Source organism: Tursiops truncatus, chromosome 15, assembly GCF_011762595.2.
Source record: "Tursiops truncatus isolate mTurTru1 chromosome 15, mTurTru1.mat.Y, whole genome shotgun sequence".
Taxonomy (NCBI): Eukaryota; Metazoa; Chordata; class Mammalia; order Artiodactyla; family Delphinidae; genus Tursiops; species Tursiops truncatus.
The window spans coordinates 68,530,102-68,552,258 of NC_047048.1; the positions used below are offsets into that span (position 1 = coordinate 68,530,102).

The 22,157-nt window shown below is 42.3% G+C and overlaps 1 long non-coding RNA gene across 4 annotated transcripts in view; it reads right to left on the minus strand.

The window, feature by feature from the left end:
* Nucleotides 1-16,749, minus strand: part of LOC141276542 (uncharacterized) — a 183,566-nt gene extending 166,817 nt beyond the window's left edge. For all 4 annotated transcript variants that reach the window (XR_012326341.1, XR_012326343.1, XR_012326342.1 and 1 more), the window contains exon 1: nt 16,330-16,749. This is a non-coding gene — a long non-coding RNA (uncharacterized lncRNA). The remainder of the gene's footprint in view (nt 1-16,329) is intronic.
* Between the last annotated feature and the right edge of the window lie 5,408 nt (nt 16,750-22,157).

Here is a 22,157-nt window from a genome sequence, read left to right on the forward strand (position 1 = left end):
CCCTCATTAGGCTCATGAGGCCTCCAGATGAAGGATGAAAAGGAACATTTATTGAATGATTCTGGTGTGCTTATCTACTTCATATGTGATTCAGTCCTCTACAAAGCCCTATGACATAAGGATTATTCTTCTCATGCTACAGCTAAGGAAACTGAACTCAGAGAGGGGAGTGGTCCAGCGTCAGAGGCAAGTGAGGGCTGGATCTTGAAGTGACATATCTGTGCAATTTCACATCTTCCACACCAGGTTGGTTTGTTTGAGGTTATTAGGTATAGAATAACTTTAAAAACTTTACTGAAGTATAGTTGATTTACAATGTGTTAATTTCTGCTATGCAGCGAAGTGTCTCAGTTATACATACATATATATATATATATATATATATATATATATATATACACATTCTTTTTCATATTCTTTTCCATTATGGTTTATCACAGGATATTGAATATAGTTCCCTGTGCTATACAGTAGGACCTTGTTGTCTATCCGTCCTATATATAGTAGTTTGCATCTGCTAATCCCAAACCCCCAATCCTTCCCACCCCCGACCCTTGGCAACCACAAGTCTGTTCCCTATGTCTGAGTCTGTTTCTGTTTCGTAGATATGTTCATATGTGTCTTATTTTAGATTCCACATATAAGTGATATCATATGGTATTTGTCTTTGTCTGACTTACTTCACTTAGCATGATAACCTCTAGATCCACACATGTTGCTGCACACAGCATTATTTCATTCTTTTTTATGGCCAACATTCCATTGTATGTGTGTATATATATATATACCACATCTTCTTTACAGGATAACTTTTACATAACTTTTTTAGGGGCGGGATTTCTGGCAGAGGGATGAGAGAATTGAAGGTTATATCACTTTCCAGAATTTATCTTGATTGTGTACATTTAATAAACACTCACCACGGGTCTATTTCACAGCCACACTGGCTGTTTTTTACATATAGCTTATCTGTTCACATTACATGTTAAAAAGTAGCAGTCCTATCTTCCAGTTCCTGTTCCTCCTTCTTAGTTCTTAGATATTCTGGTTTATATTCTAACCCATTATATCTGTCCTAAGGTCCTCATTCTTGCTTTGGAAACTACACATAGCCTCCCTTCTCCCATTACCCCTTGTCCTGCCTCCCCCAGTTCTTATTTTGGTTCTCTCCCCTCTACTATTTAGGGACACCTGCATCGCCAGGTTAGAGACACACCTGCTACTCTCGACTCTACGCATATAATTAGTTTAGCTCCTAGCTCCTTCCTTCAGGGGGGAATTGAACACTTGATACTGTGGATACAGAGATGAGAAAGACACCATTCTTGTCCTGAATGAACAGGGGACCTCACCGGGAGATACACACACCCAAGTAACTAAAATACAAGTCATAATTACATAAGTGCTAGAGCAGAGTATGTACAGCAATTTTAGGAGGCTGTGGGTGAGGGAGTGACAAAATAGCGTGGTCGTCCTTAGGTCATAATAAATTGCAAAATTTCTGCTCACATCCACTTCCTCTGTTCCTATTAGCATGTGAGTTCTTAGTTCCTGACAAATGAGTTTGTTAAAATGGGAACATTATTTTAACATTAAAAAAAATTAATTAATTAATTAATTTTTGGCTGCATTGGGTCTTAGTTGCTGTGCACGGGCTTTCTCTAGTTGTGGCGAGCGGGGGCTACTCTTCATTGCTGTGCGCAGGCTTCTCATTGTGGTGGCTTCTCTTCTTGCAGAGCACGGGCTCTAGATGCGCAGGCTCTAGAGCACAGGCTCAGTAGTTGTGGCGCACGGGCTTAGTTGCTCCGCGGCATGTGGGATCTTCCTGGACCAGGGATCGAACCCATGTCCCCTGCATTGGCAGACAGATTCTTAACCACCGAGCCACCAGGGAAGTCCCTTAACATTTTTGTTTGCTGTTTATCCAAATCTGGGTCGACATCACAGAATGCTGATATGTGGCAGCTTCACAATAATCTTCTTGAGTACAAATGATGTGTTGTGGGAACAGCAGGGTATCAATACGGGGCATGGGTTTGGGCATCCCCCATACTCCTAAGTGAATAAAGCGCTGGAGTGGAAGATTGGGGCGTGGGGAAGGAATGGCATAAAGCCTCCAGACCTGGGGCAGCTCAATAGTGACCTCTTAGGAGGCAACAGTATAGATAACATCTTGACATCCCTTTGGACAGGTGCATTATGGGTCAGGCAGGGAATACTGGAGGGGGAGAAGGAAATGGTTTTTCAAGAAACATGGGTGGGACTTCCAGATTAAGATGGCGTATAGTGATGACACTGGTTTGGCTTTTCCCCCCAGCACCTTCCTATGAAAATACTCATGAAATCAAAGAAAACGCTGCTACTTTTCAATAACGTGGATTCTAGACTTTGGGAAATATTTCTGTGTAACAAAAGCAAGGATGACACACTTGAGTAAAGGGCAAGAGACATGAGAGGACTTTTTCGATTATTGTTTCTACTTCCTGCCTTAAAGACACGGGGTCTTCTCTGAGCCAAAGGAAGGAAAGCCCTACTTACTACACAGAAGTTAATTCGGAGGCTGTTGACTTTCCAACACTCCCTATGTATTTAACCATAATGGGACTACAGTCTCCCAGAAATCTACAAAAAGGAAGGGATCATGGCAGACGAGAATAGGTATGGGTCTTTGTATGCCAGACTGTGAAGTCAAGAGGATGAAGGAATAGAGGCGGATTTGGGAGACAGTTACACCCTGGTTAGTGTTGATGTCCATGCATTGCTTTTCACAAAGAGAAGCCTGCATAGTTATCTCAGAATAAATTCCCTTCCACATGTTCAGGAGGCCAAGCAGTAAAGTCAGAGAACCCGTCTGGTTCAGCACAGGCATGAGACCACTAGGAATTTCACGTCTGTGCTTATTAATCAGCTCAAAGTCTGGATATGGATTCTAATATCATCATATAGTTACTAATAATGACAAAGAAGGTCATCCAGACCATTTGCCGGCAACACACCTGAACCGACCTGTCTTTTATAAAGCATAAAGAAAAACAAAACAAGAGAACATAAAAGGGGGGAATATTGTTTTGAACAGGAAAGCAAACCTTTTGAAAAAATATGGAAAAGTAAGAAGAGCCTTGACTCTTTGTGCTCTCAGTATGAGCTCTGAGATACAGGAAATAATAGATGAAATGGTAAGATTAAAAATGTTGCCGAGATGCAGACAGAGAAAATCTGAAATAAAGACTGTAAAGACGTAGAAAATGCAATGGTATAATACAACATGCATTTGCATTAGAAGCAGTAAAGAAAAGAAACAACACTGCAGAAAATGGAATTAGTGTTAAGGAGGACAAAATTAAGATGCTCTCTCTGGATGCAGAGAAAAAGCCCAGAGAAAGAGGACAATTATAAAAAGGGAGGGTATGTGGAGGACAGAGAATGGGACTCTTGGGCTGGAGGGATGGAGGAGGGCAGGGGTGTAGCTGAGCCCAGGGGTAGGTAGTACTCTCCGAGTGGAAAATGGAACCACAGGGGACCTGTCCAGCAGGAGTTGGAATTCCAGAAGGGATGCAGCCAAGGCAGCAAGGGGAGGAAGAAATACCCTGACTCCTCTCTGCTTCTTTTGCCAATGTCTCCTACTGGCCAAACCCAGCCTGAAGCCAGCTGATCAGAGAACCCAGGACATGCAGCCTGTAGGGGTCAGCCTCTCTGTGACACAAAGCCAAGCAGGGAAGGATAAGGGGTGCATATGAGGGCAAAGAGGTGCAGAATAGACCCATACAACGTAAAGGAGGCATTTTGTAACCAAAAGCTGATGAAGTCAAAAGCTGATTTGACTGATATAAGTCAACTATATCCGTTACATATGTGAAAGCCAAACATCAGTCATGACAATGACTGGAACCAGATTATATTCCCCTATTAAAAGACAGTTTGTCTCAGCTTTGGTTCAAAATGCAGCAGAAGCCAATCACAGCTATTTGTCAAAGCTTCACATAAAAGAGAGAGGAAAAAATGTTAAAAATAAAACTGAGAATAGGAGTGACAATATTAATATCAGGGAAAAAATATAGAGTGCAAGGCAGATGTAGTTATTGAGATACAGGGAGTTATTTTACATTGATAAAAGGTAAAATTCATAAGAATGCTATGACGCTAATTTATTTAACTCAGTGATTCTCAACAAGATGGTATAAAACGTCCAAAAGATCATATCTGAGTTTATGAGAAGTCTTTTTAAAACTCACAACAACCCTGATATTCAGAGAGTGCTGGGTAATCCCATTTCTACATGATCCAGAATCACTGTTGATAGGTATATATTGTATCCTTCAGATATTGGGGCCATAAACAAACAGACCAAAACCCCCAAAGCAAACCAAAAACTAAAACCCAAACAAAAATAAGAAAACCAACACATGGTCTTTGGCAAAAAATAGAAAAGAATATGGATGGTTAATAATGTTGATTTCGATTTCATTGATTTGGATTAAATTTTGTGTTCTGAAAATGTATAGAAAAAATATTCTTCATTGTTCATAGCATTTACCATAATTAACTTATATTAGTTTACAAAGAAAACTGACAATCTGAATATTAGAAATGGTTCTTGTTAAATTGTAGTAAGATTAAAATTAGTATAAAATTAGTCCTTGAAAAAAATGTTCCTTATCTTTTAAGTCCAAGAAAACATCAAAACCACAATTATGCATTATTTGAATATGAGAAATATGAGAATCCTGCATTTAAAAATATAGAAAATGGCCAGAGTTGTATTCAAAGGGAAGTTATGTCTTAATATTTTCACTTTAAACAAGTGAGAAATAAAAGGAATGAAGCATTAAAATAAAGACATTCAAAACTAATTCAAATAAGTCAGGGGGGAAGGAAATAAAGATAAAATCAGAAATTAATTAGAAAACAGGAAAAAATAAAATTGATAAATAAACCCAGGAGTTGACTTTTCAAAATGACAATAGAATAAATTAACTTATGTCAATTATAAATTAGAAGAAGAGAAAGCTAGCACAAATGCATACAATTAGGATTGAACTAACAAAGGAATTAAGTAGATAGTGGGGAGATTATATAGTCTAAGGAAATATTACTTACAGACAATTTATTCCCATACACTTGAAATGATGTAAGAAGTGCATGATTTTGGGAGTAAATATGAACTACCAAAAATGAACAAAGAATTAGATAAATGGAGATTTCTTAATTTCAACGGAGTCACCATTGCTTAACGCATAGGAGGATTTATTTTATATCCAGCCTTATCTTGTTTTATCAGTTACTGTGTAAGCTTGGGCACACTGCTCACCTCTTTCAGCCTCATTTTTCTCATTTATAAAATGAGGGGAGTAATATTCCTCTCACGGTATTTTTGTGACCATCATGTTAAATGAGACACATGAAATGCTTATCACAGTGCTGGCCCATTGTTAGTGTCTAATACACGAGGGCCATTGACATTGAGTAGAAATTGAAAAGAAATGAGCGGGCACTTTTGGATCCAACTGGATTTATGAATGCATTCCTTCATGCAATTTTCTGCATGTATGTGCCATATCAGTAGAAAAGAATTTAAGTGTATCCTTTCCAACTTTTAAGGCATTGTTATCTTCTAAGTGATACAAACACAGAGGAAATATAATGCTTCCATTTGGCACACAGTGACAGAGACGGAAGCAGCAACTCTAAATAAGCTGATGGCAAATTAAATCCATTCGTGTATTAAATGAATGCTATGCCAGGACCAAGGAAGATTTACTTTGGAAATTCTGAGTAATTGAACATCTATCATGGGATCATCAGTGTGTTAGACGCTTCATACAAACTAGATTGATTAGTGATCACAGAACCTTATGAGTTATATTATCATCACTTAATAGTTAAAGAAATCGAAGCAGGGAGAGGTTAGATTGGTCAAGGCCAAAGTAAGCACTAGGGCTGACACTCAACACCAGGTCCAGCTTACTCCAAAGTGTAAAAATATTCCACACGTCATCTTGAGCCTGATTTAATAAATGCTTAAAGTTGTATTTTATAATGCTTAAACCCATTATTGATGAAAATCCTTCAATTACTTAGGGTAGACACATTTGATATAATATACTGAAAAATATATTAAGCACTCAATTTCATGCTTAGCGGTGAAATACCAGAGTCATTGCCAATGATTTCTTTGATCTCTATTTAAAATTTTTATAGAAGTTCTAGTCAGTGTAATAAGACATGGATGAGAAATAAGATGCATTAACAATGGAAAAAAAGACATTATCTTTATTTGCAAGTGGTACAATTATCTGTACAGCTTACCCCAGATGATCAACGGAAACACTAATAGTAGCAGTAAGTTAGATACACAAGGTACTTGAATGTTTAAGAAATATTAAAAATAACATTTATGTATAATAACATTACCAGTTAGAAAATATAATGGAAAATGACTCAGATTTCATTAGCAATGCAAATACAAAATACTAACTTTAATAAAGTTTGTATAGGATACACATGGAGAAAATGACAGCGATCAACTGGGAGAAATAAATAAAACTTGAATAAATAGGGAGGCCTGTCGTAAACTGGTTGAGAACACTGTGTTATAAAGATGTCATTTTTTAAAACAAATTCATTTATTTATTATTTATTTTTGGCTGCATTTGGTCTTTGTTGCTGCACACAGCTTTCTCTAGGTGCAGCGAGCGGGGGCTCTTCTTCGTTGCGGTGCGCGGGCTTCTCATTGCGGTGGCTTCTCTAGTTGCGGAGCACGGGCTCTAGGCCGGTGGGCTTCAGTAGTTGTGGCTCACGGGCTCTAGAGTGCAGGCTCAGTGGTTGTGGCGCACGGGCTTAGTTGCCCCGCGGCATGTGGGATCTTCCCAGACCAGGGCTTGAACCCGTGTCCCCTGCATTGGTAGGTGGATTCTTAACCACTGCGCCACCAGGGGACCCCTAAAGATATCATTTTTTTTCCCAAAGTTAACTTACAGGTTTGAGTTAATTTTATTATAAATTTTATTCCGGGAAGCGGACAGTGAGCGATGTGTTGGAATCCAATGAGGTGATTCTGGAATTCATGTGGATGAATAAAAAGAAAATATTAATAAGTTTTCAGGGGAGTGGGATGGGAGAGAAAACATTCACTAAATGTATTCATTGATTCTAAGACTTTCAAAAACATTAAATTGTATATCTTAGAATGGAGGCAATATGATAATCAATAAGTTCAAAATCTTCATGAATCTTTAAATTAAGACTTCTACTACAGCATATATTTTCCTCCCATAAAATGCAATAAAATTTAACTGAATAATGCATGTTTTTCTTCAGAGGCTTAATGATTCTATAAATACACGGCTATAGAAATGTATAAAGTAATTGCCTTTTTAAACCAGGAAACACAGCTCTTAGCACTTCATATGAGTTATTGCAAGGGTGAAAAGGAACAGAAAACCGCAAAGCCAGGTGGAAATGTGAATGCTGGTTGTTGACTGGGCTTGGCCAGCAGTTAAATGACCACTCCACCTTCAAAGAGTGGGTGACTAGAACCCAGGCCTTAGCACAATTAAAATTTTCTCAATCCTTACCTTTGGTTGGGCTCCTTACAATCAAAGCCCGAGATGAGAATTCCTGTGCAAGCAGTAAGTTGAAGGACACGTCGAAGGAGGTGAAAAAAGCAGGACAAAGGAGGAAAAGAAGTCAAAGATGCCCTCTCAGGCTGAAATCTAGCTTCATCTTGATACCACAGGAAGCTTGAATATAAATGGGACCCTAGAGTTCTTCTGTCTTGAGGGTGGGGAGCTGAGCTTTGATAACTCAGTTGGGGCCCTAAAGGGGGCAAAACCTCCCAAGCATCTCAGATGGGAGCAGCTGTGAACTGTTAGCAGCCAACTGTCACAGCAGCTGGGGGATGAGCTGTTTGGTCTATAAAGAGGACCTGGGCAGATCGTACTACAGCCATGGCCCTTGGGTTTACTTTGAGGATTAGTGAAGACCATGAATGATAAAACGCCAAAGATCTACCATAGATCCGTAGAAGAAGAGCCTAGAACAAAGCACACCAAAATTTTGACAGCGATTATTTCTTCATGATGGTGATTTTCATTTTGTTCTCATTTTCTAAAATGCTATCCACTTTCTAAAAAACATGGGCATGCATTACTTTTTAAATCAGAAGAGAGAAGCTGCAGCTCTGGGCAGTAGGTTTGACCAGATTTAGGTGAGGATTCGGCTACTTTCTAAAATATGACCTTGGGCAGTTTACTTAGTTTGAGCCTCAGCTTTCTCGTCTGTGAAATGGGGTTCCCAGATGTGAAGCACTCTATTAGATACTGCTATTTGCCCAGAATCTGTTTCCCCTTTTTCCTGATGTGGCATCTCCTGTTTGCTTTGGAGAACTGCTCGTCTTGCTTCCATGTGGTTCTGATGGGAATCGCTTCCATGAGTCCAGGCTCACGTGGCAGCTTCTTGCCCACGTCAGAGACATAAATAAGACGCCAAGCTCTTCATTTCTCGCCTGACGTTCTTGACTCTTTGCAATTCCTGGACACAAAATGCCGAGACAAAATGAAAACACATACCAAGAGGAGGATTATTTATGTCTCAGTTGAGTTTTTGAGCTGCTTGACAAGATAAAAAGTGCAGGAGGATTTTTTTGTTGCTGCTGTTGAATGGTTATTTTTCTAATTTAAGTCCTGATTTTCTTCCTAATGGTACAGTCAGCTCAAATGGAACTGAAGCTCAAATGGAACCCATCTCGTTAGACAAGACTAAAAATCCAGGAGAGGCTGTCAGGGAGGAAGAGATTTTCCTCTACCGTTGTAGAGGCTGGTTGATTGAAGAATTAAATGGACATGAGACAGATTAACAGGAGGAGATCGAAGAAAAGTTTGATAACATTTGTACATGGGAGAGACCCAGGAAAACTGAGTAACTCACCAAAATGGCTGAAACCCTCACCTGTACCTCCACAGCCAAAGACAAAAGAGGATGGTGTGGGCAGTGGTTTGGGACTTCAAAGGGAAGGAAGGCAATTCACATGGAGATGAAAAAGCAGATATTTGGTAAACAGATGTTTGCTGGGCTTTGCAGAGACAGTGTGACACAGAGGGGACTCTGATCTCTAGGCTCTGCGATGTGTCCCTCCACCACTTAGCCGATATTCTTTGCAGAGGTCTCTGGTGACAGGTTTATTCCAGGCCCTTCACGTTCTTTGCTAAGCAGTTAGGGGGAGGGTCAAAAGTTTCTTCCCGAGTCTTTTCGGTCTTGATTGTTTTCAGTTTGACATAATCCGCATGCCGTAGAGACATTTTGGGGTGGCAAATTTTGCTCCTGTACGAGGCGAAGGAGAGGACTGGCTGGCTGATCTGCAGCTCTAATTGTTGGAGTAGAACAGCTTCTACTTTTGAATCAAACTATCAGTGATGCCCTGAGCAGGTAGCAGGGACTCAGCTTGCCTTCCTCAGCAGGCAGAGAGCATCAGCTTCAAAAAGGGCTCTTACCATGGAGAGAATTCAGTGCTTGAGACTTCTTGCCAGTTGGGAAGCAGGCGGTCCTCATCTGGGGACCAAGAGGACATCTGTCCCTGCCAGACTAGGTTGCTCCCTGAGGTCAGCTGAAACCAATTACCATCAAGCCCTGAAGACTCCATGGTTACTTTCCTAAGAGATCTGCTAAGCAAACCCAGATCTAAGCTTGTTGACTCCATACCTTGGGTGTTAACAATGTATTATGCTTTCTAAATAATGCTTTATTCTGGCCATAGGGAGAAAAATAAAAAACAAAAAGATATCCTCAGCCATGTTGAAATTGCTTGGGATCTGTTGCAGGAAGTAGGCAACTTGCAGAAGGCGTATTTGAACCCCGAGAGGAAGCATGTAGCGTAGGGGAAAGGAAGGCTTTGGAATCAGAGTGAGGATGCCAGGGGTCCCTCCTGTGTGACCTCAAGCAAATCGTTTAACCTCTCTGAGCCTGCTGTTACTTTACTGTTGTTATTGCATTGGAAAGGATAATAATGTTGCAGGCATATTCTGTAACTTGACAATTCTGAAGTGCCGAACTTGACTGCTTTTAGATCCTGGCCGGCACATTCAGTGGGAGTGAAGACCTCCATAAAAACAATGGCGTTCAGCCATATCATAGCAACCTAAGAGAGGCATACAGATAACCAGACCCTATCTCTCCCCAGGCAGCCCCCCTTCAGCTTTTCTTCTGAAGCCACTCAACCCTCTCCCATCCTTTCACCCCGCCTCGTTCTCCTTGAATGGAAACCATAGCTTGCATTACTGTCATCTACTTAACCCCTTTCCTTGTTTGCCCTGTGACCTCTTTATTAGGATCTTGCTACCAGAGAGCCCCTTGCAGACCATCCTTAAGGGATCATCAATTTCTTTACCCTTCCCTCCCCCTTCTTATCTTGATGCCCCTCTGAGGTTCAAATGCATCCCTTTTAACTTATAAGAAATATTTCAAAAACACGCATGTGCACATACAAATAAAGAAAACATACATCCAGGTATAAGAGTCTTACCTATTCTTCCATATTTGCTTCAGAATTTTAAAGAAAGAAATAGAACATTGCAGGAATAGCTACCCTCCTCATCTCTTCCCCAACCCTCCCCTCTCAGAGACAACCAGAACTCTGAGGTTCCCCTGTATCATTTCCTCTCCTGTGTTTAGACTTCTATTCATACGTATGAACCGATTAACAATATAAACTAGTGTTATTTGTATTTTCAAGATTTACACATTCAGTATCCTACTGTACATGTCAATTGCAAACTGCTTTTTTCCCCATTCAACATTATGTTCTTTAGATTTATCCATTTTTCATAAAAGCTACCCTTTTCACTTGATATATTGTGTGAATAATCACAGTTGATTCTTCTACTGAGAAATACTTAGATTGTTTCTACTTTTCTCTATTATATAAATTACAGCAATGAACATTGAATGTATCTCCCTGGGCATAGCTGTGAGCGTAGTTCCAGGTGAGACACCTAGGAGTAGAATTGCTCAATTGCGTGGCCTGTATACCTTCAAGTGAACTAAGTGTTGCTAGACTGTCCTCTAAAGGGGTGATACCAGTTTATACTCCCATCAGTAATGTAAACATCACATTTGATACATCCTCAACAATTACTGATGTCACAAAACTTTTAAAATTTACAAATCTAATCAGTATTCAATTATACCCTTATTCTTTTCAAAATTGTTTTGCCTTCCTCTGTTTACTAACAAGGTTGGCTTTCTATATTTATCGACTGTTTGGGTTTTTGCTTCTGTAACTTGATTATTCATATTCTTTGTCTGGTTTTATGTTTTTCATTTGTCTTTTTCTTACTGATTCTGGATTCTAGTTATCAGTTCTATGGGTTGCTTAGTTTACTGGTAAGAGAAGAGCTCTGGATGTGGAGTTAGAAGATCTGGGGTCCAGCCCCAGTTTGTCACTTACTTGTTTTGTGACCTTGGACTGCGGCGAGCCGTTTCTGACCGGCAGAATAACGAGCCGCCACACGCAAGATTCTTCTCGTATCACACTTTATTGGAGCACAGCTTGGTTGAAGAAAGATGGAAGGAAGACCCCGCAATCCTATAGCAGTCTGCTTATATAGGGATTAAGAACATGTGTCGCTCTGTGATTGGCTTTCGCCGATGGTGCGATTTGTGAGCCAACATCGGATAGGTCGCTACTTTAAAACCTCATTAGTATACTTAGCGCAAGCGCAGTGGCCACAGGAAGGATGACTCAGCTTATTTCAGCTTCCTGCCGCGTAGCAGTTAGCTGACCGCGCCCTACATCTCCCCCTTTTTTATTTATTAGAACACCAAGCAGAATGTAGCCCGTACAAGTGTTCACTTCATGATGTGCTCACTGTTCGAGGGCAGTTTTCTGTTGGCATGTCTGAGACACCTTCCTGCGTGCAATGCCAACAAGGGCTGCAGGGTGCAAAGGCTGACTCAGAATAATGGCTGATTCCCTATAGAGGTGCAATGGCAACAAGGCCTCTCTGTGCAAGGGCAATCAGGACAATGGATGACTCCCTATAGAGGTGCAATGGCAACAAGGCCTCTCTGTGCAAGGGCAATCATTTCGAATTATTCAGGGCGGAGAGCCAGGCTGCGGGCGAATCTCCTTCATTAATAGCCAGAAGTGCCTGAGTGAGCAGGACCCTATCTCGATGTGCCCTGATGCGCACACGACAGACCAACCAGAGACACAGCATAATCCCAAATACACAGCAGACTCCAAAGATTCCTACCCCCACCCACTCCCCAAAGGAGGAAAAGGCAGAAGAGAGCCAAGAGGCAAAATCTCCAAAGGCAACGGGCTCCAGCCCGGCAGCACTCAGTTGCACAATTTGAATAATCCTTTGTGGAATTCCAACTAATACAAAGACTTCGATTAAGAATCATCAGGAACATCCAGCTCAGCATCTTCTCTGAAGTTTTCTTCAACAATTCTCGTCAGTCTTGATGGCACCCAGATCGGATCTTGATCCTGTGGGGAGACACAAAGAGATCCCCTGGATCGAGTAATAACACGATCCGGGCCCTTCCATTGATTGGACAACACATCTTTCCACATCACTTTGCCATAATTTTTATGGTTTGTTGCCACATGGCGTTCAGCAGAGGTTTCTTTATCATCATTTAAATGTAAAAAATTTATGGTAAATAAGGCAAGTGAAAGTCTCTGTCTAGGGGTACAGTTCTCTGCGATTCCCCCTTTTTGTTTTATTAAGAGTTCTTTAAGCTGATCTGCCTCATTGACAAACCCTGTCGTTCACAATAGGCTTTCATTAGTTTACTAAGTGGTGTATGCCTCTTAATCTTAAACTGCACCACAGAACCATCCTGCCCCGCCACCTTCAAATTAATATGACCGTTGTTCTCAGTCTTGACTCCTTCCTTGGGCTTTTCGTCGGCCATGGCCTTGTGGATTATAGGGCAAGCCTGTAATATGAATCACCTGCATTTTTTGACTAAAAAGAGCAAAGCTTTTGGAATGCCTCTGGGGTTAACCCCAGTCTTTTGGGTAACAACTCTTCACAATATTCCTAGCCAAAGCTCTGGTAATGTTAAATTTTTTTCTTAAGACTGTAGATGACACATGATATAGCTTATGAAACTCTTGAGCCTGTGTCGTAGAGTCTAGCGCTGTTAGAGCGCGTGTGGAAATTAAATTAAAAGGACACATCCAAACAGGTTGAGAATCATCACAGCGTTCTAATTGTGCATTTGTAATAGCTTGTTCTACCTTTTGAAGTGCCTGATGGGCTTCTGGGGTCAATTGGCGTGGGGAATTAAGATCAGGCTCCTAAAAAATTTACAACATCTCCCTTCTGTATTCCCTCGGGAGCAAGAAACAATCCCCCATTCCCTAAATATTTAATCAAAACGCCTAAGGCCTGTTCAAGCAACTCCATACAAGAGGCTTTATCTCGACTATTCAAAGGAATAGAAAAGAAACAATCTTTACGCTATTTCCCTAATTTTTTCTTAATTATTCCAGGGTGACTAGGAGGGTTCTAAATGCCCTAATTGTAACTGCTCATCCACTAGTTTGGATGCCGCCTCCAGCTTTTCCTTTGACAAAGGCCACTGAGGTACCCACACAGGTGTTGTGGTCCTCCATGTAATAGGAATCATAAATTCAGTGACCCTTGAGAAAAACCCAAGTCTCGGCGGTTTAAATTTCCGCGGGCTTCTATAGGGGCGGTCATGCCCTGTAACTTACGTCCTATCCCTCTATTAGGTATAAATCCCGATTTAAGCATAATATTTTGTGCGACTTCAGAATAATCATTAGTAAGTCTAAGTTTCATTTGACTTTGTACATCCCTTCCCCATAAATTAAATGGTAATCCCTCAACCACAAAGGGTTGAAATCTTCCCTTCTGATCTTTAGAGATCCAAGTTAATTCCTTGGAGCTAACTTTGGGTGTCTGTGCATATCCTAGACCTTGCAAGGTTTGAGAAGACTCTTGTAGGGGCCAAGAGCCTGGCCAATCTCTAGTAGTTATAATGCTCCGATCTGCTCCGGTATCTACCAAACCTAAAAATGTTTTCCCTTCTACGGTTAGACTCATCATAGGACGATCATCAAGGGATAATGACAAAAAGGCTGCAGAACATGCGGGATAATTTTCATGAAAAGAAGGCAAAATCAACAATTGAGCTATCCGATCACCAGGGGCTATAGTAACGATCCCTCTAGGGGATTGACACATTACCTTAATGACTCCGGTATAATCAGGATCAATCACTCCGGGTAGGACAATAAGTCCTTTTAAAACGGAGGAAGAACGACCTAACACCAGCCCAACCGTCCCTCTAGGTAGTGGCCCTTTCATGTCTGTATCTAGGGGCTGTATGCCCATGGTTGTTGTTAATACCATTCTGGAGCTGGCGCGGAGGTCCAACCCTGCGGAGCCTGACGTGGCTCGCCTTGGGGTCGGAGTGGCTGAAGGTTCACACTCTCGTGGGCCCCAAAAATCTTCGGGCCCTGGGACCGGGGGCCCGTTATCCCGTTTTTTGAATTGGCTGTATGGATATTTCTTGAATTAGCTACCTGTGCAGCGGGCTGAATGGGCTGCCCATTTATATCTTTAACAGATCTACATTCATTAGCCCAATGTTTTCCTTTTTTGCATCTAGGACAAGTTCCTGGAACTCTTTGAGCTTGTAGCATTTTAGGTCTCGCACCTGCATTTTTGCACTGTTTCTTAATGTGCCCAGGCTTTCCACATTGGAAACAAACCCCTGACTTGGCAGGGTTCTGAACACTGTGGGCGGCAGCCAGCACAGCCGCAGCAAGCCCGGTATTAGACAAAGGCCCTCCGATCTCTCTACATGCTTTCATCCAGGTTTCAATGCCCTTCCCTTTATAAGGTGTTATCGCTCTGCGACACTCTTTTGTGCATTGTTCATAAACTAATTGTTTTACTAATGGCATAGCCTCATCTACATTACCAAAAATCCGTCCGGCAGCCTCCATCATTCTAGCTATAAAATCGGAAAATGGTTCTGTGCCGCCCTGTATAATCTTGGTTAAATTCCCTGAAACTTCTCCTTTGTTGGGGAGGGCTCGCCAGGCCCGCATGTTAATTTCGTTTATTTGGCTGTAAACTTGCACAGGGAACATGGTCTGATTATTTATCCATTGTCCCTGTCCCAACAGCATGTCAACATTCCAGGCCGGCTGCCCATTGGCAGCATTCTCCCGCGCCTGACTATGTGCTAGGTCAGACACGATTGATTTCCAATCTAGGTATTGCCCCATCGTTAAGCAAGCGCGGGCAATATCCTGCCAGTCTGTAGGTGTTAACGCATTTCGCGTGAGGCGCTGCAACAACATGATAGTGTAATTGGCGGACACGCCATCTCTTTTAGCCGCTTCTGCAAGATCCCTAATGAGCTTATGATCTATCATCTCACAATATCGTTGGCGTGTAGCTGGATCTTCAAACACGGGGAAAGCAGTGGCCAACTGGGACCATGTTTCCCGAGGAATAAAAGTGCACTTTGGCATAGGAGGGGGAGCATTAGCTGCCGCAACTGAGGTGGAGGCCTGAGCAGGGGCGGAAGCTCTAGCCTCCGCAGGTTTAAAATATGGTGGGCTAGCGAGCGGCGGCATGTACCAATGCTCATACCGCTCTTGTTCATATGTCGCGGCCGCTCCTTCTAAATCTTCCTTCTCTCTAGGATTTAATTCATCTTGAAACAAATATAATTCCTTAAACTCATCTAGGATTGGATATAATCCTGGCACCGTTTCTTGCTTTTCCTTTTGTTTTCTTTTTTCTCTTTTCATAATTTCAGGCCTGTCTACCGTAGTCCCTGTTTGTTCATTCTCTGATGCGCTATCTTGACACATGCTAAGAGCCTTGCGTCCTCGTTGAATAATTTCTTCACATTTTCCTTCCTTTAGGCAAGAAAGTATCATGCTCCACAAGGGGAGAGCGCCTCGAGAAAGTTCTCCCCTTGTGTTACACTCCTTTAGGTCTTTTCCGAGTTTTTCCCATGACGGAACAGTCAAGCTGCCTGATACCCCAAACCACGGCGCGGCACTTTCGATATCTTGTAGCAGCCTACTTATGTTTTTATGAGAGAGCTTTAGCCCTCGGTCCCTTAAAAGGGCTTGAATAGGCTCATGAAAATCAGTTGTAGGCTCCGTGGACGAACTATTCCCAAAAATGCTTGACTTATCTATCGGCCAGGGAAGACACACTCGATCGGGCTGGTGGTACCGTAGCCACAAGCAAACGAAAAACATGAGAAACACTAAAAGGACAAAAGCGAAAGTAAAAACTTCAGGCTCCAAACCCCCGAAAAACATACCTGACTGGACTACTCACCGACGGTTACCACTCCGTGTGTCGAGTTCTGAATCGGTCCTCCATGCAGGGCGCGAAGTTCCCGGGTTTCGGCACCACTTGCGGCGAGCCGTTTCTGACCGGCAGAATAACGAGCCGCCACACGCAAGATTCTTCTCGTATCACACTTTATTGGAGCACAGCTTGGTTGAAGAAAGATGGAAGGAAGACCCCGCAATCCTATAGCAGTCTGCTTATATAGGGATTAAGAACATGTGTCGCTCTGTGATTGGCTTTCGCCGATGGTGCGATTTGTGAGCCAACATCGGATAGGTCGCTACTTTAAAACCTCATTAGTATACTTAGCGCAAGCGCAGTGGCCACAGGAAGGATGACTCAGCTTATTTCAGCTTCCTGCCGCGTAGCAGTTAGCTGACCGCGCCCTACATTGGACAAACATTTTCCTCTCTGAATCTCTGTGTTCTCATCTCCATGTAAACACGGAGACTACGGTCTGTGTCTCCCACAGTGATTGTTAGGATTAAAAGATAAAATGTCCTCGCAAAATATTTTTTTGTAAGTTGTAAGTTTCTGCAGAACCGTTGAGAATGAGGTCTCTCTTGGGTCTAAGATTATTTTTGGTTGTCTAAATAAGTCATTGCCCTTTTCCATCACATGGACCTGTGGAAAAAATCCAGTGGAAAAAATATTAAGTATTCTGAGTGTTTTGATTTTCTGAAATGCCTCCTTCAGAAGCTCTTGAAGCCCAGTAATTTAGGTCAGATTTACCAGAATGACTTAAATAATGAAGGTAATTTTCCAGGTCATTCTGGTCCCTGGATTATTTGCCCCTCAGAAATATCTAAATAATTTAATTCAAGAGCAATTTTGAATTAAAATTATCTATATTATTGATGCAGGCCCCTCTCTTTTTTTTCTAACATAAATGAGGAGTTTCTAAAAGAGAAGTCAGACCTTTGGATGTGGGTCTGTAGGAAGTGCTATACATGCTGTGGGTAAACTTACCTTTTTAAATAGTTTAGTCTCATAGTCAAACTATTTAAATATTGTGAAAGGGAGTAAAAAACCCATTAAAATTTAACTATCGTTGAGAGAATGCTGTATTTTGACATACCATATAATTGTAACACACCAAATATTTTGTAGAGTAACAATTATATTCTTCACTCAGGCATAAGATCACCTGAGTTCACGTGCTATTTCTCAAGAGATCGTTGCCATGGCATTTGGACTATGATTAGGGCCATTTCAAAGCTGGACATTGTCCAGCATTATCAACAACATCTCAATCGGAAGGAAATTACCAAAAATGAAGTCTGGTCCTGTCTGTGTTCTCATAAAAAGGATTTCACCTTTGGCCCTCATTAGCTATGGAAATGTCTCCCACTATTCCCTTAAAAAAAATAAAGATAGCAAATAAATAGCATGTTTCTCTTCTGTTGCAAATTGAGTCATAATTGTAAATTGTCCTTAGGATAGATGGAGAAAGCTGTCATTTCGTCCTCGTTTGAGGAGATGGTCAGGTTTACAGCATAAAGGAATCGGTGTCCTACCCTCTCCCCTTGTCAACACGATGTCTCAAATGCTAACTCACGAAGAAGTGAGCTCTGGAGGAGACAATTTTGGCTGGTGAGTTTGCACGTGGCCCTGTTCTTTCCTTAGATGAACTGAAAGGACATGAAAGACCCATAGCTCCTTCCTCTTTGTATCATCCAGAAAATATCAGCATGAGTTTTCTTTGTTTAATCTCTACTTGTGTCTGTGCCATCAGGCAGGAAGGAGACAAGCATTCTTAGAACTACTACGATGTGCCCCTTGTTGGTATTGGGCCAGTAGTTTACAATTATCTCTATTAATCTTCACGACAGTTTTTCTGTGCAGTAGATGTGGTTGTGCCCATTTTACTGATGAGGAAACTGAGGTTTAGATATGTTACATAACTTGACCGAAGCCGCTTGGCTACTAACCAGAGTGAATATATACAATTCTAAGGTCTGTGTTCTGCCTATTTATTTATTTATTTAGGCTGCACTGGGTCTTAGTTGCAGCACTCAGGATCTTCGTTGTGGCACTCAGACTCTTAGTAGCTGCATGCCTGTGGGATCTAGTTCCCCGATCAGGGATTGAACACGGGCCCCCTGAATTGGGAGCGTGGAGTCTTACCCACTGGACCATCAGGCAAGTCCCCGAGTTTTGCCTCTTACATGAAGCAAGGGGAGTATATTTTGTGAACCAAAAATACAGATGCTAGATTTTCATTTGGCCAAGAGGGCATTTGTACCCTTTTTGATATTTGTAATTGGGGCTTTTCCAGCAATCCAGGAAGTAGGTAAGGTTTGTTTCAGCTCTGGCTTCCCTTCCCAATCTTTATCTGTCTTAGCTGCTGAGGATCTAAGAGAGGTTCCACCTGTCAGTACAGGGCAAATTGGTTTGAAAAGGTACATGTTAGTGGGAACACCTGAGTAGCAATGAGGCAATGGTATGATCTGCTTAATCTGGAGGACGTGATTGTTATCAACTCAAATGTGATGTATATGATTGATTATTTCACTTATTCATTCAATAAACATTTACTAAACATCTACCATCAATCATATAATCTTGGAAGTGCTGGAAAGAGAGGGATGAACAAGACAGAAATCTTTACATTTATTTATTTTTATATAAATGTGTTTATTTTTATTTATTTATTTAAGGCTGTGTTGGGTCTTCGTTGCTGCACGCGGGCTCTCTCTAGCTGCTGTGAGCAGGGGCTACTCTTCGTTGCGGTGCGCGGGCTTCTCATTGCGGTGGCTTCTCTTGTTGCGGAGCATGGGCTCTAGGCGCACAGACTTAAGTAGTTGTGGCACGTGGGCTCAGTAGTTGTGGCTCCCGGGCTCTAGAGCTCAGGCTCAGTAGTTGTGGCACACAGGCTTAGTTGCTCTGTGGCATGTGGGGTCTTCCCGGACCAGGGCTTGAACCTGTGTCCCTGCATTGGCAGGCAGATTCTTAACCACTGCACCACGAGGGAAGTCCTCTTTACATTTATTGAGTATAAGACAGATGCTTATAAAACCCATCCTTAAAGATTTTACAATCAAGTTGAAAAATCAAACACATTATCAGTTAACTTGACTCAGGTGATAAAACTAGGTGCTAGAGGCACAGGCAAATAGCAAAGGGAGCACAAAATAGAATGGTGAACAGTGGTGGTTAATTTTCATAGCAGACATTCAAGAAGTTTGTTGGGGCTAGGATATTTTAAGAATAAGTTTTTTTAATTAATTAATTTATTTAATTTTTTTGGCTGCGTTGGGTCTTCATTGTTGCACGCGGGCTTTATCTAGCTGCGGTGAGCGGGGGCTCTTTGTTGCGGTGCGCGGGCTTCTCATTATGGTGGCTTCTCTTATTGTGGAGTATGGGCTCTAGGCATGTGGGCTTCAGTAGTTGCAGCATGTGGGCTCAGTAGTTGTGGCGCATGGGCTTAGTTGCTCCACGGCATGTGGGATCTTCCTGGAACAGGGCTCGAACTTGTGTCCCTTGCATTGGCAGGCAGATTCCTAACCACTGCACCACCAGGGAAGTCTGGGGCTAGGATATTTTAAATTTGTCTTCAATCAAGGGAATGGAGAGATGAAAGGTTCTGGACTCCTCTACAAAATACTGGAGACCCCTGAAAATAGAAGTGTGATCCTAATATAGTCCAGGGTTCCAAATGGACCAGTCTCTCATGGTGTTTCCTTCCCAGGAACAATCCAGGAACCAAATATTAATCATGAGTGTTTCAAGTCTATACTTGGTCTCGTAAGGAAACACCAATAATGGAGGACATCTTTATTGCAGAGAAAACATCACAAAAATTCCTCTGTCCAGATCACTGCTGTTATTGTCACCTTCCACCGAGATGGCAGCTGCTCCTGTTAAACTTTCTTTCTTATCCTTATATCTAACTCTGAACTCTTAAACCCTCTCTAATACCCAGCTCACGTGGCTTCTCTGTTTCTCTTTCTGACCTTCCAGTGATACTGTCCTAGTTCTTTTTTATGTTTGTTGTTTTAGCCTCTCTGACTTCTATTAATAGTTTAATTCACTGGCCTATTATCCAGAGTCTCCTCAACAAAGGTGATCTTAGGGATCTTCTCTGACAGCAAGAATCATTTTTCCTTCAAATCCACAGGGAGAATGGACAACTGTGAACACTTACGTATTAATAATAATTTTTGCCCTTATTATGAATACACGGGCACGGTGCGAATTGCTTTGTGAAGGGCCACCTTTCATCAGAATCCTAGGTGCTTGGGAGATTATGCAGAGCTGGCTTCTGGGAGTTCTGGTTCTGACAGAAGAGGCCTTAAATCCTGTCGTTTTGCAGCAGGTGTCCCAGCTCACAGGCCCGGCTTGTTCAGACTCCCTGGGGCCCTACCTGGGGGGTATAAATGGTTTCCTAAACAGCCTTTCATCCACTCTAGACCTCACTGAGGGCTCAAGTAAAGTCCCTTTCTATTTTAGTGTGGGTGACTCGAGCTGCCATGACAAGTAAATACAAATATTTTAGTGGCGTAGCACAGGAGAAGTTCCCGTCTCACCTCCCAGCCCAGCATCACGTTCTTGGTTGGCACAAATCTTTCTTCCCTGCAGTAACTCAGGGTCCAGGCTGTTGGAGTTCTGCCGTCATCAATAATTGTCTTCCAAGGTGACCCTCTGAGTTATTTCTATTCCCATCAGCCTGAAGGGAGAAGCCCACAGTTGGGCTTCTTTGTAAGGCCAGGAAGTAGCAGTCCTGCGCCTAAGTCCCTGGTGGCTTAGGCTGGGGTCCCCAGAAGCAGGCCCTCAGTGAGGACTCACGTGCAGGTGATTTCTTTAGGAGGTATTCCCAGGAGAAACCAGTAAAGAAGCAGGCAGGACTGGAAAGGGAGAAAGGGTGAGCATGGATGTAATTTCAGACAAAGTCCCCAAAGTTGGCGTAATCCTTTGGGGAGCTCTGGACTGTGAATTACACCTGAGAGTAGGTCTCACCTCAAGGCAAGGTGTCCAGGCTTTCATACACCAGCTAAGGGCTATTTCAGGAACATGGGAACGCCCAGGCATTTCTGGCTCTCTGCCAGTACAGGACTCCATTAGCCAAGGACCAGCCTCAAGAGAAAGTTGCAGGGGCAAATCCTTGGAATCAGAGCACTACAAAGCAGGAGGATAGACATGCAGGAAAAGTGAATGGAATCCAAGAGGATGGGGCGAAGCACGGATAGTGTCTGCTACGTGTAGCTACACTTAACTGGAAGGGAAGCTGAGAAATGCAATCTGTTTGTATCCTCAGGAAGAAGAGAAAAACATGGGTCTTGGTGAATTACGGCAGTGTCTTCCTCACATTTGTTTTGACATGATACTCAACCGAAGTCCCTTTTGTCTCTAAATACAGTAAACACAGCATAAGTGACTGTTTCATATTCTGTGACTGTGTATGGTGGTAGGGAGGATGGATGCCCCCATGTGTTCTGGGTAAAATACAAATTGTACAACTCAGATCCTGTTGATAGTGACAGAAACTTCCAAAAGGAATACTATGACTATTTAATGCCTTTCTTTTGGTCTGCCATGGAAATCCCCCTACCTGCTAACATGGTGAGTGTGGAGGACTTTCTGGGCCTGGGAATGTGGGACCTGGGGAAGGCTCTGGATCCCACAGCCAGGGATGTAAAGCCAGAGCCCCTGGTTCTGGTTCCTGCTGACCTCCTTGGCTTCATCTCCCATCAGCGTCCCTGGAGCACACCTGACCACTCCTGTTTCAAGGACCTCATCCCTTCTACTTGGAAAGCTGATCCCTTTCCTTTTGGACCTGGTGATCTCTTCATTCTT